Here is a 12,641-nt window from a genome sequence, read left to right as displayed (position 1 = left end):
TGCTCAGCTCACCTTTGTTTCTGTGCAAGACCCAGCTCTCCTTGCTGTCAGAGCTATCCAGATACTGGGCTTTGGGATGGATCTTCATCGCTATCGGTTTTGCCCAGGCTTTATCAGTGCCACAGAGGAGTTTATCGACAAGCGCCTTCTGCCTTGTAGAGCAGTCATCTGATGACTTCCACCAGGAGATTGGTGGCCTGAGATGGGTCTGAAGCTGAAGGAGCCAGGCAGGAACTGTAATCACCCTTCTCTGAGCCCCTCTCTCATGTGTTCATATCCAAAAATGACCATGAGTGCTGGAGATAGGACAGTTGGTGTTGGTGGCGATGGAGCAGCCTTGCCAATAGCCTGGCCTGGCCTCCAGCAGAGACCCTGACCCTGCAGGTGCCAGCTGCGCTCCCACCAGGGCTGTGCAGCTTGTGTCCATGGCTGGCTCTTGGCTTGCGCGGCAGGGGTTGGGTGCTGTTCTTCCTTGTCCCGGTTCAGCCCCAGCAGCAGCTCAGCACCACGCAGCCATCACTCACTGCCCTGCCACGAGGGGATGGGGGAGAGAATCGGAGGAGTGAGAGTGAGAAACACTCCTGGGATGAGATAAGAACAGGTTAATAACTGAAATAAAGTAAAATAGTAATGATAATAATAACAATATCCAAAGCAAGTGCTGCCCAATGCAATTGCTCCCCACCCGCCGACCAATGCCCAGCCAGTTCCCAGCAGCGATCGCTGCTCCCCGGCCAACCCCCCCAGTTTCTATACTGCCCATGACGCCGTATGGTATGGAATGGCCCTTGGGGCAGTTGGGATCAACTGTTCTGGCTGTGCCCCCTCCCAGCTCCTTGTGCCCCTGGCAGAGCAGGGGAAGCTGAAAAGCCCTTGCCTGGTGTCAGCACTGCTCAGCACCAACTAAACCATCAGCGTGTGATCAGCATTGTTCCCATCCTAAATCCAAACCACAGCACTGTGCCTGCTGCTACTGGGAAGAAAATTAACTCTATCCCAGCCGACACCAGGACACTTGTATTGAGTCGTGTATGAATGAACAGCAACGAGTGGTTAATTATTGTCTTTCAGAAATGTGGGCCACCCTGAAACTCTTCAGGGCCATTTTGGAGGGAATTCCTGTAAAGTCTCGTCCTTGTGGAGGTCAGTAGGGAAAGCAGGGTTAGGGGAAGAAGAGGAAGACTACACTGGCTGTTGTGGATTGGAAAAAGAGAAGGCAAAAGCAGCTGCTTTGAAATATTTTGGCTTTTGATATAATTTAGCAATAATTACTGCATATTTGCATGCCTTAGCAAGATATTGGTGACACAAAGAGTCAAAGGCAACAAACATCTGTATTATTGCTGTGTCTTCCAGCTCTTGGCCGAGTAGGACATAACAGTAAATGATGGAGATGTGACGCAGTGAAGTATGGAAATCCCTGCCCTAGATTAAATTGGTGCTGTACAGACAATTTACATGCAATGTGAAACTTGAGTGCCACCACGAACATATCCTGGTGATGGGGTTTGGGTGTGGTGCTTCTGCCCTGAGGTAGAGGGATGGATTGGGTTATCTCTCAGTCTTTTCAAGTACTAGCATCTGTGATTTGAAGGCCTCAGAAAACTACACCAAAAAATTAAGTCTTGGGCTAACCTGGGATGATTCAGCTGGTGATAACTGTTTGCAATTGACGTCACGTAAGCTGAGCACATGTTGCTGTTATGAGCTGTAGCCACAGGAACCTAAAATGTAATGTATCCTGGGTACGGGGGTGAGTTTGTTTTAGTGTTTGCATAAATCTGCATAAATATGTTTAATTGTTGTCTTAGGAGCTAATCGGCATCCAGAATGAAGATGGTATTTTCTGTATAGTAAGCTTGATACATGATTAAGAAATCATACAGTAATGATAGTACTATTAGCACAAATATTAATAACTAATGTTACAATTAAAGCTCTTTATATATGAAAGGGACAAAAGTCTTTGGTATTATTTGCAAATATTAACAATAATAGGTGCTGGATGTGGTATGAAGAACCTGATTAATGTCGGAATTGTCAAAATGTTTTGTTTTGGTAGGCAGTGCCCGTCCTTACGTTAATAATTGGTCTTTTGGAAAGGCGAGGGTGGCAGAGCGGAGCTGGGCAGGCGGCAGCACAGACCGGGGATGGGGAGGCGTTTGCTTGGCCCAAGCTGCTGCTGCTTCGGTTTGGGGCACGTGGTGGGACACGTGATCCTGTGCCACTCTTGTCTGCAAGCACACGCCCTGCTGCAAATCACAGCGCCTTGAACGGCGCGAGGGAGGGCGCCGGCCGCGCGTTCGTACCGGGGTGCCTGCAGAGCGCGGGAGCAGCTCCGTCTGCTCCTGCCCAAAATCTGCGGCACCTTTTCTCCCACCTGCTGAAACCCATCCAGGCACCTCCAGCCTTCGCTGAGGGTTTCAACCCACTCCAAATTTGTGATGGGAATAAAATGCTTTCAAGTAGGCATTTTCAATGGAAACATTAATTGTTCAATTACAGTATCTATAATTGCATGCTACTGAAGTCCTTAGGAAGAGGAGACTACTATGTTTGCTAAAATAGGCAGCATCTAACCATTAGAAAAAGAAATGAATCTGAACCAAAAACCATCCTCAGTTTAGGCCTGTCTCTATTTAAAAGACTCTTTGGGACTCTCATGTAGCTCCCAGAAAAGATTACCCATAGAAATTATGTTTGCATTCATAATCTTTCCAATATGAGTGATCTGTTAATGGAAGCAGAAGAGCACGTGAGGTTCTGTCTCATCTGGCTTTTCTCCTCCCACCCCCCTTAACTGTGCCAGCTCTGCGCAGTGCCTGGATCCGGCAGGACACCAGTGGGCTGCTGTCATTTTCTCCTTCTGCCCTTGGAGCCCAGCTGTGCTCCAGTTCTGAGTTCCCCCAAAATTTTACTGCGTGTGTTACTGTGCTGGGTGCTGGGCACTGCAGCGCAGCAGTGAGCATGGGAAGGAAAGTGGAAGATGAGAGTCCGTGTAAATTCATTTTGGTTTCTGATGTGTAAGACCAGCTTCATCCCCGCCTTTATTTCCATTTGAGTTGGTTCCTGCAGGAAGAGGTGTCCCAGCCAAGCACGTTTCCCAACCATATTGCTCTGAAAGGAACCAAATTATCTGAAATTAATTCTAATCTGATAAGCAGCTGCGTAACTCGTGCAGCACACCTGGGAAAATGGTGTCAGAGATTCTGCACCAGCAAATAATTAAAAAAAAAAGTTTTGAAGAGACATCTAGAAGTTTTCAGAGCAGTGAAGGTGTTCACTCCTTTTTTTTTCCCCCTACTTTCCACATGGATGATATCATTTTGCTCAGCGATAGTTTTTAAACAAAACCAGAATGCATCTGGAGAACATAAAGAAGGGGGGGGGAAAGAAAAAAGAAAAGAATGCGTATTCTTGCAGCAACTGTTGTGTTGTCTTGCTAGGAATCATCTAAAGAGGGTAACACGTAACTGATTATAATTGAAACTTTGCCCCTCAGAACTGGCTTTTAAAGCCACCGCTGCACCGGAGCAGCTTTGCAGTAGCTGCTTCCTATCAATCCGTTCCCTGAGAGCTCTGCTCCTGCCTTCCCCCTTGCTGCCCTGGGCCCTGTGTCCGTGTGTGCGGGGCAGGTGGTCAAAGCTCCTTTTTGTAGTGCGGAGCCGTGGTTTACACCGCAAGAACACGGAACTACCTGAAAACGTCTCCATTTAAGCACTGCCCTCCAGCAAATGCTGCACCATGAGCAGGCTTTGCAGGAGTGCGATGGTCCTGATGGGCTTTGCACCACAAACGGGGAGTGATTCCAAACAGAAATGGACTGTTCACATTCTGAGTTTTTAATTGGTTTTGCCTTTCCAGTTTTCAGTGTGTTTTAGATCGCTGAAGCACGTAAACAAGGCAGCTGCAGCGAAATGGGAGGGTGGTTTGTCCTTGGCTTCTCAGTCCTGATCCTCAGGGGAGTCCTACATTACAGCCTCCAGGAGAGGACTGGAAAACAGCTCTTAACTCTGCTGGAGATGAAAAATGGAGATCAGTGCCAATGCTGCTGTCTGATACAGATGTGTAGACCATATATTAGAGTCCTCCATTGACCTTTAGAGCTAACCCCTTATAGGGATGCTACTCTCCAGGAAAATTTACCCGTGCTACAATACTCATTTGAAATTATTTAATTACCATAATTAACCTGTCTTGAAAGTTGCCCCCTCTGTTTCTGACCTGAAGAAGGACTTGAGTGCCTGTACCGGTTGCCTAGGGAAAAGCTGTTTTCTGTCTGTACACGGCAGCCCGCTCCCCTCCGGGCCCTCCTGCCATGGGGATGCTGGGGAGCTGGGATGCGGCAGTGCTGGACAGCGAGCGATGCCGTGGCAGGTCACTGCCCTGCCAAAGGTCAAGATGACTCCTCATTTCTGGCTAAAATATAATCTCTGTTACACTTACCTAAAAAAAGAGTCATCTTTGTATTGAACTTCAAAAGTTTTAAAGTCCTCAGGAGGACTGCGTTCGATGTGTCCCTTCAGGGTACCATCCTTTTAAAATCAGTGTTTTATCATCCCATCACCTGACACTCCCTGTATCTACAAACACAGCAGAAGACACTGGCTGATTGTGGGGAAACAGAGATGACAACATCGTTGCATACTTCTGTAGCTTCCCTGTTCGATCAGGATATTCTTGATTATTTCTGCTGTCTCTCGCTCCTCTCCCCCATCAGTAAAATAACAGGAAGAAAAAGTCCCAGTAAAGCCTGGGCACCTTTTCACCCTGCTGCCTGTACTAAAGTTTCCAGCAGCCTTGACTGCGCTCAGATCTAATACCTGTGAAATTTCCATTGTTCCCAAAGTTACTGTTCCTTGCTGGCTGTACCCTTATTGTAAGCCATCGTCTTCATCTCTCTGTAACTGTGTTTTGCCTCGTTTCAAAGGAGTCTTTCTCTTAAAGTATATTTTTTCCTTCTTAGCTTTAGCTGGGACGAGGAAGTGGGAGCCTGTGATGGGGAGAGGGAAGGGCTTGCACATTTTTCCCCTTTCCTATTTCAAACAGGGCTCGCTCGCTCTCTTCTGCTGCAGTTGTTCTTTGCAAGTCTCAGTCTCCGCAATGACAGACTGCCATGCCTTCCTGGAGGCTGGCTGTGCGTGAAGACTTTGAAGCACACAATGAAAGAAGGAGGCTATGTCTAAGAAAGCAGTTTCATGCTTTTTCTGTAGTCCATAGCCAGGATTTACCATGGATGATCAACAAACAGACTCACCATGCAAATCGGGGACCCTTCTTTGTGGCCTCTATCTGGTTGCTCTCTCCAGTTGTTGACTTATTTATTTGCTAAACACCCAGCGGGGGATCCAGCGTGGTGGGAGACACGACCGAAGGCAAAAGCCCTGATGTTGCTCCAGGAATGCACCAATCCTTCCAGTGGTTTCCCATTAATGAAGTGCTGTTTCATGTTGCTGCCAGCCTTCCAGAGAAATAAATGCTCGTGTGATGCTATGCGAATGTGCGATGCATAGTCCTCTAATTGTTGTCTGAATGCAAATTTGAACAAAGGGCAATACAAAGACAGCAACTGTATGAAGCAGGCAAGAGCTGAACCAGCACGATAAGGAGCAAAGGAAGAATCGAGAGATTATAGCAGTTCTTGTAATACTCTGAATAGAAGTCTGTGATATCTGCATGTAATTCTGATATCAACAAATACTGGCTTGCTGGAAGTGGTGTTAATGTGAGGGAGGCAGAGATCCCTGGCAGCTTAGCTTTCCTGTGGCAGCGAGTGTTTGGAGCTGAAAGCGATGAGGCTCAGGCAGGGCCGGTACCCCCGTGTCCTGTGGTGGGTGGGACGGCTGGAGGGAGAAGGCAGCAGCTCATGTATTTTTTGTTGTCAAGGTCACGCGATGACCTGGCGCCCGCGGTTGTCTGAAGTGCGCCAAAGCAAGCTTCCTCTTCCCCATTTATCCATCGTTGGCACAGACTGACTGAGCTGGTGGGACCGCCCTGGCCTGGCAGGCGCTCTGCCCTAAACCCAGCTTTGCATTCAGCTCTCCCAGGCTGGAGAAGGCAGCACAGCCCCGGCTGTGGTCGCCTCCTTGATCTGCGACGCGCCAGAGGCCGTGCATGCTGTCCGCAGGGGCTGGCACGGTGCCTCCTGCCTCTTCTGCACTGCGTTAGCAGGACAAGGCACCATTTACCTGATGGGATGGAAGAACAAACCGTTATGGCTCTGAAGTCCTCATGCTGCTCGTGAACTGCATGGAGGAAGACAGAGAGCAAGCAAGGTGAATTTTTTAGAGAAAAGGAGATGCTGAAGGTGGGGCTATGGCATAGGTCAGAGGGACAAGCTTGAAGTCGAGTCTCTACAGAAAAGGGGTATATGGAGATGAAGACCACCAACAGGTGACACTAATGAATTACAGAATCATAGAATCATAGAATCGTGTAGGTTGGAAAAGCCCTTTAAGATCATCCAGTCCAACCATTAACCTACACTACCAAGCCCACACTAAACCAATCAAGGGTAGACCAGACTGAACCATGTCCCCAAGTGCCACCTCTGCCCGTTTTTTGAACGCTTCCAGGGATGGGGACTCCCCCACCTCTCTGGGCAGCCTGTTCCAATGCTTGACCACCCTTTCCGTGAAGAAATTTTTCCTAATTTCCAACCTAAACCTCCCCTGGCGCAGCTTGAGCCCATTTCCTCTCGTCCTATCACTAACTACTTGGGAGAAGAGACCAACACCCCCCCACCACCACCTCCTGTCAGGGAGTTGTAGAGAGCGATGAGGTCTCCCCTCAGCCTCCTCTTCTCCAGGCTGAACACCCCCAGCTCCCTCAGCCGCTCCCCACCAGCCCTGTGCTCCAGACCCTGCCCCAGCTCTGCTGCCCTTCTCTGGACACGCTCCAGCACCCCAATGTCCTTCTTGTGCTGAGGGGCCCAAAACTGGACACAGCATTCCAGGTGTGGCCTCACCAGCGCCGAGCACAGGGGGAGAACGGTTGTGAACTGTCATTTCCCAAGCAGCTTCTTGAGTCACAGGGCTAGAGGATTTCTGGAGCTAGACAAGCTCTTAATCTCTTGTGGTAGTACACCTCCATTTATAAATAAACATTAACCGACAAAGGCTAGAATCCCAGTGTTTTCTCTGTGAAGTTCAGTGTCATCATTTCCATTTCAGAGGGTGTTTTTCCTCCTCTGGGTTACATCTCAGTGAATACTCAACCCTCCCTGCAGAGCACAGTGGTTCCACCAGAGGATGGTGGGAGTCTTGCAGAGACCAATAGCTTCTGTTAAGCCATTTCTGTCTAAATGAATCATAGAATCATAGGATCACAGAGTCGTTTAGGTTGGAAAAGACCTTTAGGATCGTCAAGTCCAACCATTGGCCTAACACTATGAAGTCCACCACTAAACCAGTTGAGGGTAGAAGACGCTGTCTGTACCTCAGCTACCTTTTGTCCCTGGGAGTGTCCATGTGCCAGGGCCAAGGCTGGTTGTCTCTCTGGTCATATCCGATACGCATAACTGAACTACCTCTCCTCCAACAAGCCAGTGAGAAACCTTTGCCTCTAATCTTCAGGAGGGATCTCCCGTCTCCTCAGCCATCTGTTCCTCTGCGGATGCTGCTCTGAAGAAAGATAGGCTGTAGAGAGGAGACTGTGGGAGAAGATAAAAGAGAAAAATTAAACCATTTATGAAACTTTCATCAAAGCACTGTTTATAATGCTGAAGGGAATGCTGTCTTACCTTGACACAAACTTCATTCATAAACTAGACTTCATTATTTTTCAGCGTTATTTCTGAAAGACTTTGTCAGCAGCTTGGCAACTTATATAGACAAGCTCATGATTTATTTTCTTCTGTGACTAATCAAAATACTAAATACGGGCGTTTATGTGCCTCATATCATCCTGAAGTTTTGTGCATGTAATTTAAGTTTGACTGAGTAGGAAAAAAGTAATAAATAGTAATATTAGTCCTGTGATTCCTTCCCTATTCAGAACATGAAGCTTCTCAGACATTATAGACTCTCTAAAATACTGCTGAAAACTGAACAAAAAGCCTGAGATCAAATAACTTCAGTAGAAGCCCTTTGAATGATTGTGAAAGCTAAGGATGACTGTTAACATCATTAAATTGAGTCTGGATTTGATTAATGTCTTAGGAACAGGGATCCAGTTTCCATCCTTTCACACAATTTGAAAAGAGTGTGATTACCTTTTGATTTTTAAGAATAAGTAATTTTGTTTACTTGCACGGAGTAAAATTGCATAATCTTATTCACATGTGGATACGTTTCTGTTTGCCCTTCAGCAATGTCAGTGGGCTGCATGAACTCTGCTCCTCACTGCGGAGCTATTGCAGCAATTGCCGTTACCTTTTTTTACGCTACAGCACTAAGTAAAATGTATTGCATGGTTTAAAAAGAGAACATAGGGGAGCGTATGGTCCAAACAGAAAATACAAACGGAAGATGGAAAAAAGAAACAAGCCCTACCTGGTGGCCAGAGCGTGGGGACTCCCTTGTGGGCATTGCCCCGTGCAGACACCAGGCTGAGCCTCCCCACGGGCCATGGTCACCAACAACTGCGATACACCAGTGTGCATGTCTCTTCTCCACCGTAGTTGGTTAGTAATCGCATAACGTGCCTGATCCTCTATTCACAGAGTGTTTGAGGTCATGTCCCTGGAAGTGTTCAAAAAACAGGTAGATGTGGCACTTGGGGACATGGTTCAGTCTGGTCTACCCTTGATTGGTTTAGAGTGGACTTGGTAGTGTAGGTTAATGGTTGGACTGGAAGATCTTAAAGGGCTTTTCCAACCTAAACCATTCTATGATTCTATGTGTCACTGCTTGAACGAAGGCTCAAGGCACAAATACTCTACAGGACTATTTCTAAGATGAGCAAAGGTTGAACGAAGACTCAAGGAACAAATACTTTACAGGTCTATTTCTACGATGAGGAAAGGCAGAGCTTCTCACCCATGTCAAGCACAGCCCTGAGAAGGGAGGGCATAACCTGTGTGACATGGGGTTTGCTTTGGAGGGATTGTGCTTCAGAGACACCCTCAGGGGCACAGTTCTCATCTTGATTTTTCCTGGAGGCACTACGCGTCCTGCCATGGTTTGTGTCCGCAGGAAACTAAAGTTCTTCACGGGCAGTGGGTACAAAAGGAGTTAGGTGCCCAAATAGCTTGTCTGAACCTGCATCCAGATAGCGTACATCGAGGGATAAGGATGATTGACTCCCTCTTATAGTCTTATATAGATATAGGTCAGAGTCCACTCAGTATATATGCCAATAAGCATACACATGTGCAATGTATACCAACAAAATTGCACATTTCTATTAGCCAGCAAAGCACATGGCTATTTCCTAACGTCAGTCCCTCATTATCTTTATGACAGAATCACTGAGGTTGGACAGGACCTCCTGAGCTGGAGCAAGTTGCCCAGGACTGTGTCAGGTCTTGCCTGGATTTGCTGACTTTAATTCCTGTTGGCACACTGAGCCTGTATCTGGTAGTGGTTCCCAAACTAGATCCTGTGGAAGATTTATTCTTCCCCAAACTTTTTGTTTTGTTTCTGTAAAGAAAGCAGGTAGCAGTTGTCGGGCAAGATTTGTTTTGGTTTCCGAAAGCTGAAGCAAGAAGTATTTTCTCATTCTGTTTGATTAAAAGTAATAAATACGTATGTGTTATATCCTAAATATTTTAGGGGGAAAAAAGTTATGTTTTCTTAATACTCACATTACTAGCTAATACTGGCACAGCAATTCTATAGCCCACCTGCCATTTCCCTCTTCAGCTGGGGTTTGCACTGCTGGAAGTGCTAAAAGCAGCCTTTGCTGAAAGCCTGCACACCGTCCTGTGGGACACGGCCAGCGCCGCAGCTGAGCGCACTGCTGGCTGCAGAACCCTTCCGCAGGGAAACATCACAGGGCCAAACTGGAAAGTGAATGTGAGAATGGCTCTTTTATAATCCAAGTTAGGTCCCTGCTTTCTTCTTTCCTGCCTTAACCCAGCAAAGGCTGTCCTTCTTCCCAAAAAATGAGTGTCTTTTGCAGTGTTACTAGTGAATAGCAGGCTCTGAAACCTCCAGCTGCTGTGTTGCAGAATCACAGGATCGTGTAGGTTGGAAAAGACCTTTAAGATCATCAAGTCCAACCAAAAGGGTTGTCCATTCTGCTGTGCAGGACCTTCAATCACTTGAGCCTGTGCCCCAAACAGAGACTGTTACTGGATGCCAGAAGAGCAATTGGCAAGGTCAAGCAGCCCAAGCAAGGTCTGTGTATTACCGCTGAGTGAAGAAAAAGTAAAATCATGGATTTGGAAGGGACGCTGAAAATGGAAGATGCTGAGGAAATACCCCAAGATCTGGGTTGATCCCTCTTCCGCCAATGGGGAGCAATAGGCAACCTCGGAGGACGCTGTGATCGCTGGTGGGTCAGTGCTGCTGGCAGGTAGCTGCATTTTCCTGTGGGTTATAGTGGGATTCTGAGAACACTGCATTTCTCACTCAGCCTCCTCCACTACCTTCCCAAAGCTGCCTGAGAAGAATCCAGGCCTGGGGGTGCCCATCTTAATGCATTGTCTACTTGTCTTAAACCTGGACTATGCTCTGTTCTGGGTTGTGTGCCTGGAGAAGGTCTTGGGAATCTGAAGGGCTCAACACCCATTTTCTCTGCGTAGCTGAGCTCTTTTCCCCTGATACCTTATGGCCTGTATTGTTCTGTGTGGATTGGGGGAGAGCTGGGTTGGCTCACAGGAGGACAAACAGCCTGGGAAAGCAGCCATCTCCTCTGGCTGGTGCTCTAGCAGGCTGCATGGATATCCAGGCTCTGTGGTATCTTCTCACTACCAAATGGTAGCGCAAAGGCTTTTGTGAAAACTTCATATTTCTACTGTAGAAAATGCAGACTTCTCAAATCTCCCTTTTGGATAGAGTTGGGTCTGGTTTTTACTTTCCAGCAGCTGCTCAGAAGTATCTTCCGTAGCTGTACAGGTGGTATTTACAGCTACAGATGCTTTGCATCAAGAGCACTCAGTCCTCCCTGGGGTTGGGCCCAGGGAGACTGAATGCAAAACCAAGATGTCATTCTAAGACTACGTTTCACAATGCATTGACAATCTGGGGAGACTTGAAAGGCAGTAACATGGTTTCACTGTTTTTGAAAAACTCCAGACATTTCTATTAGACAGATGCTCACAGTTCTGCAAGGCTGGACACTTTTATTCTTTGTACTTTCAGACGTCTACATAAAGGCTAGTTCCAGCACAAGAAATAACAAGAAATTGCTCCTTAAGGAAGAAAGGATAAAGCAAGATAAAGAACTTCAAAGCAGATACCATTACGATATATCTAGAAAGAAACAAGAAACTACGAGGCGGAATCTGCTATTAAAATCTGCTAAGATTTTCCAGGGAGAACACATTTATCTTATCGACAATGGGGATGAGCAATTTCCTAGTTAATGCGACTGAAATATCCAACAAAAGACAGGGGCTTTAATAGGCAGACTTGTTGCTTGATAGTTTCAGATCTCTACATGGGTTCGGCAGAAAAATATGGTTTATTGTAAAATGTATAAAACTGAAAGTTTTATGTCACCTTAGGAAACTTTTTAAAATACTTTGCTTCTTCAAAGGGGATCTGGAAGTTCAATAGAAGTTTAGAGATGACACAAGCTCTCATTAGGAATTGGCCTCAAAGCCTTTTTTTCATCAATGGTTTTTAAGACTCTTTGTCTAATACAAAACCTGTAATAAATTAATCTCCATACATTGTAGCTAAGAGTGAAATGAGGAAATTAATCTAATAACTAATAAAAAGCCCTTTGGATGTAGGGAAGGACACTGCACGTACAACTGTAAGGGTTTTTTTTCTTCTCTCTCTCTTATCAGTCCAGAGTTTTGAGTTGCTCAGTCACAAAACTGGTACTTGCTTGAGCAGGAGGTCCCACCACCGCAAAACTACAGACTGATCTCTCGAAGTACATCACCAGCCTCATCTAGGTGTTACAGGAATCAAGTAATTCCAGGTTATCTTTTTCTTCTTGTTAGCATCAATGTGTGTACATAAATGAAGGCTTCTTGGGTAAGGTCACGTTCAACAGCTTTGGCAAGCTCGACCAACAGATCATGACATCGCCAGAAGGCAAGAAGTATCTTTTAATTAAGTAGTGTATGCTAAAGGCAGGTTGTACTGTCAGCTTCATTTCTTTGCTGGGTCATCCCAGTGACCAGCCACCTCTTCTGAGAGCACTGAAGGTTTGCAGCGAGCTGTCTGGAAGAGCAGTTTGGCTGCAGTGTGTGTTAATTGGGGAGAACTGGGGTAACTGGGCATTCTCAGTACGATACTTCAAAGACCAGCCATGAAATATCACGCAGTTGTAACAACATGTGGTTCCATGATGTGTAACAGCAAAGGCTTCCTCCAACTTGGGTTACGTACCAAGGGAAGAGCAGGCCACCTAAATTTATAGGCAGTTCTCTAAGCTCTCTCCAGTTTTTCCCATATCTCTGCCAGGGGAAACCCTGCAAGAGCAGCCAGAGCTCAGCGCCCAGGAAAAGCACATGGTTGCATGAAGAGCAGCCTGACTCCGTCGCCCGCAGCGCAGCTGTTGGGAGCCCCGTCTCCACCTCA

This window comes from Pelecanus crispus, chromosome 6, assembly GCF_030463565.1.
Source record: "Pelecanus crispus isolate bPelCri1 chromosome 6, bPelCri1.pri, whole genome shotgun sequence".
NCBI lineage: Eukaryota > Metazoa > Chordata > Aves > Pelecaniformes > Pelecanidae > Pelecanus > Pelecanus crispus.
Note: the sequence above shows the minus strand (reverse complement) of the source record.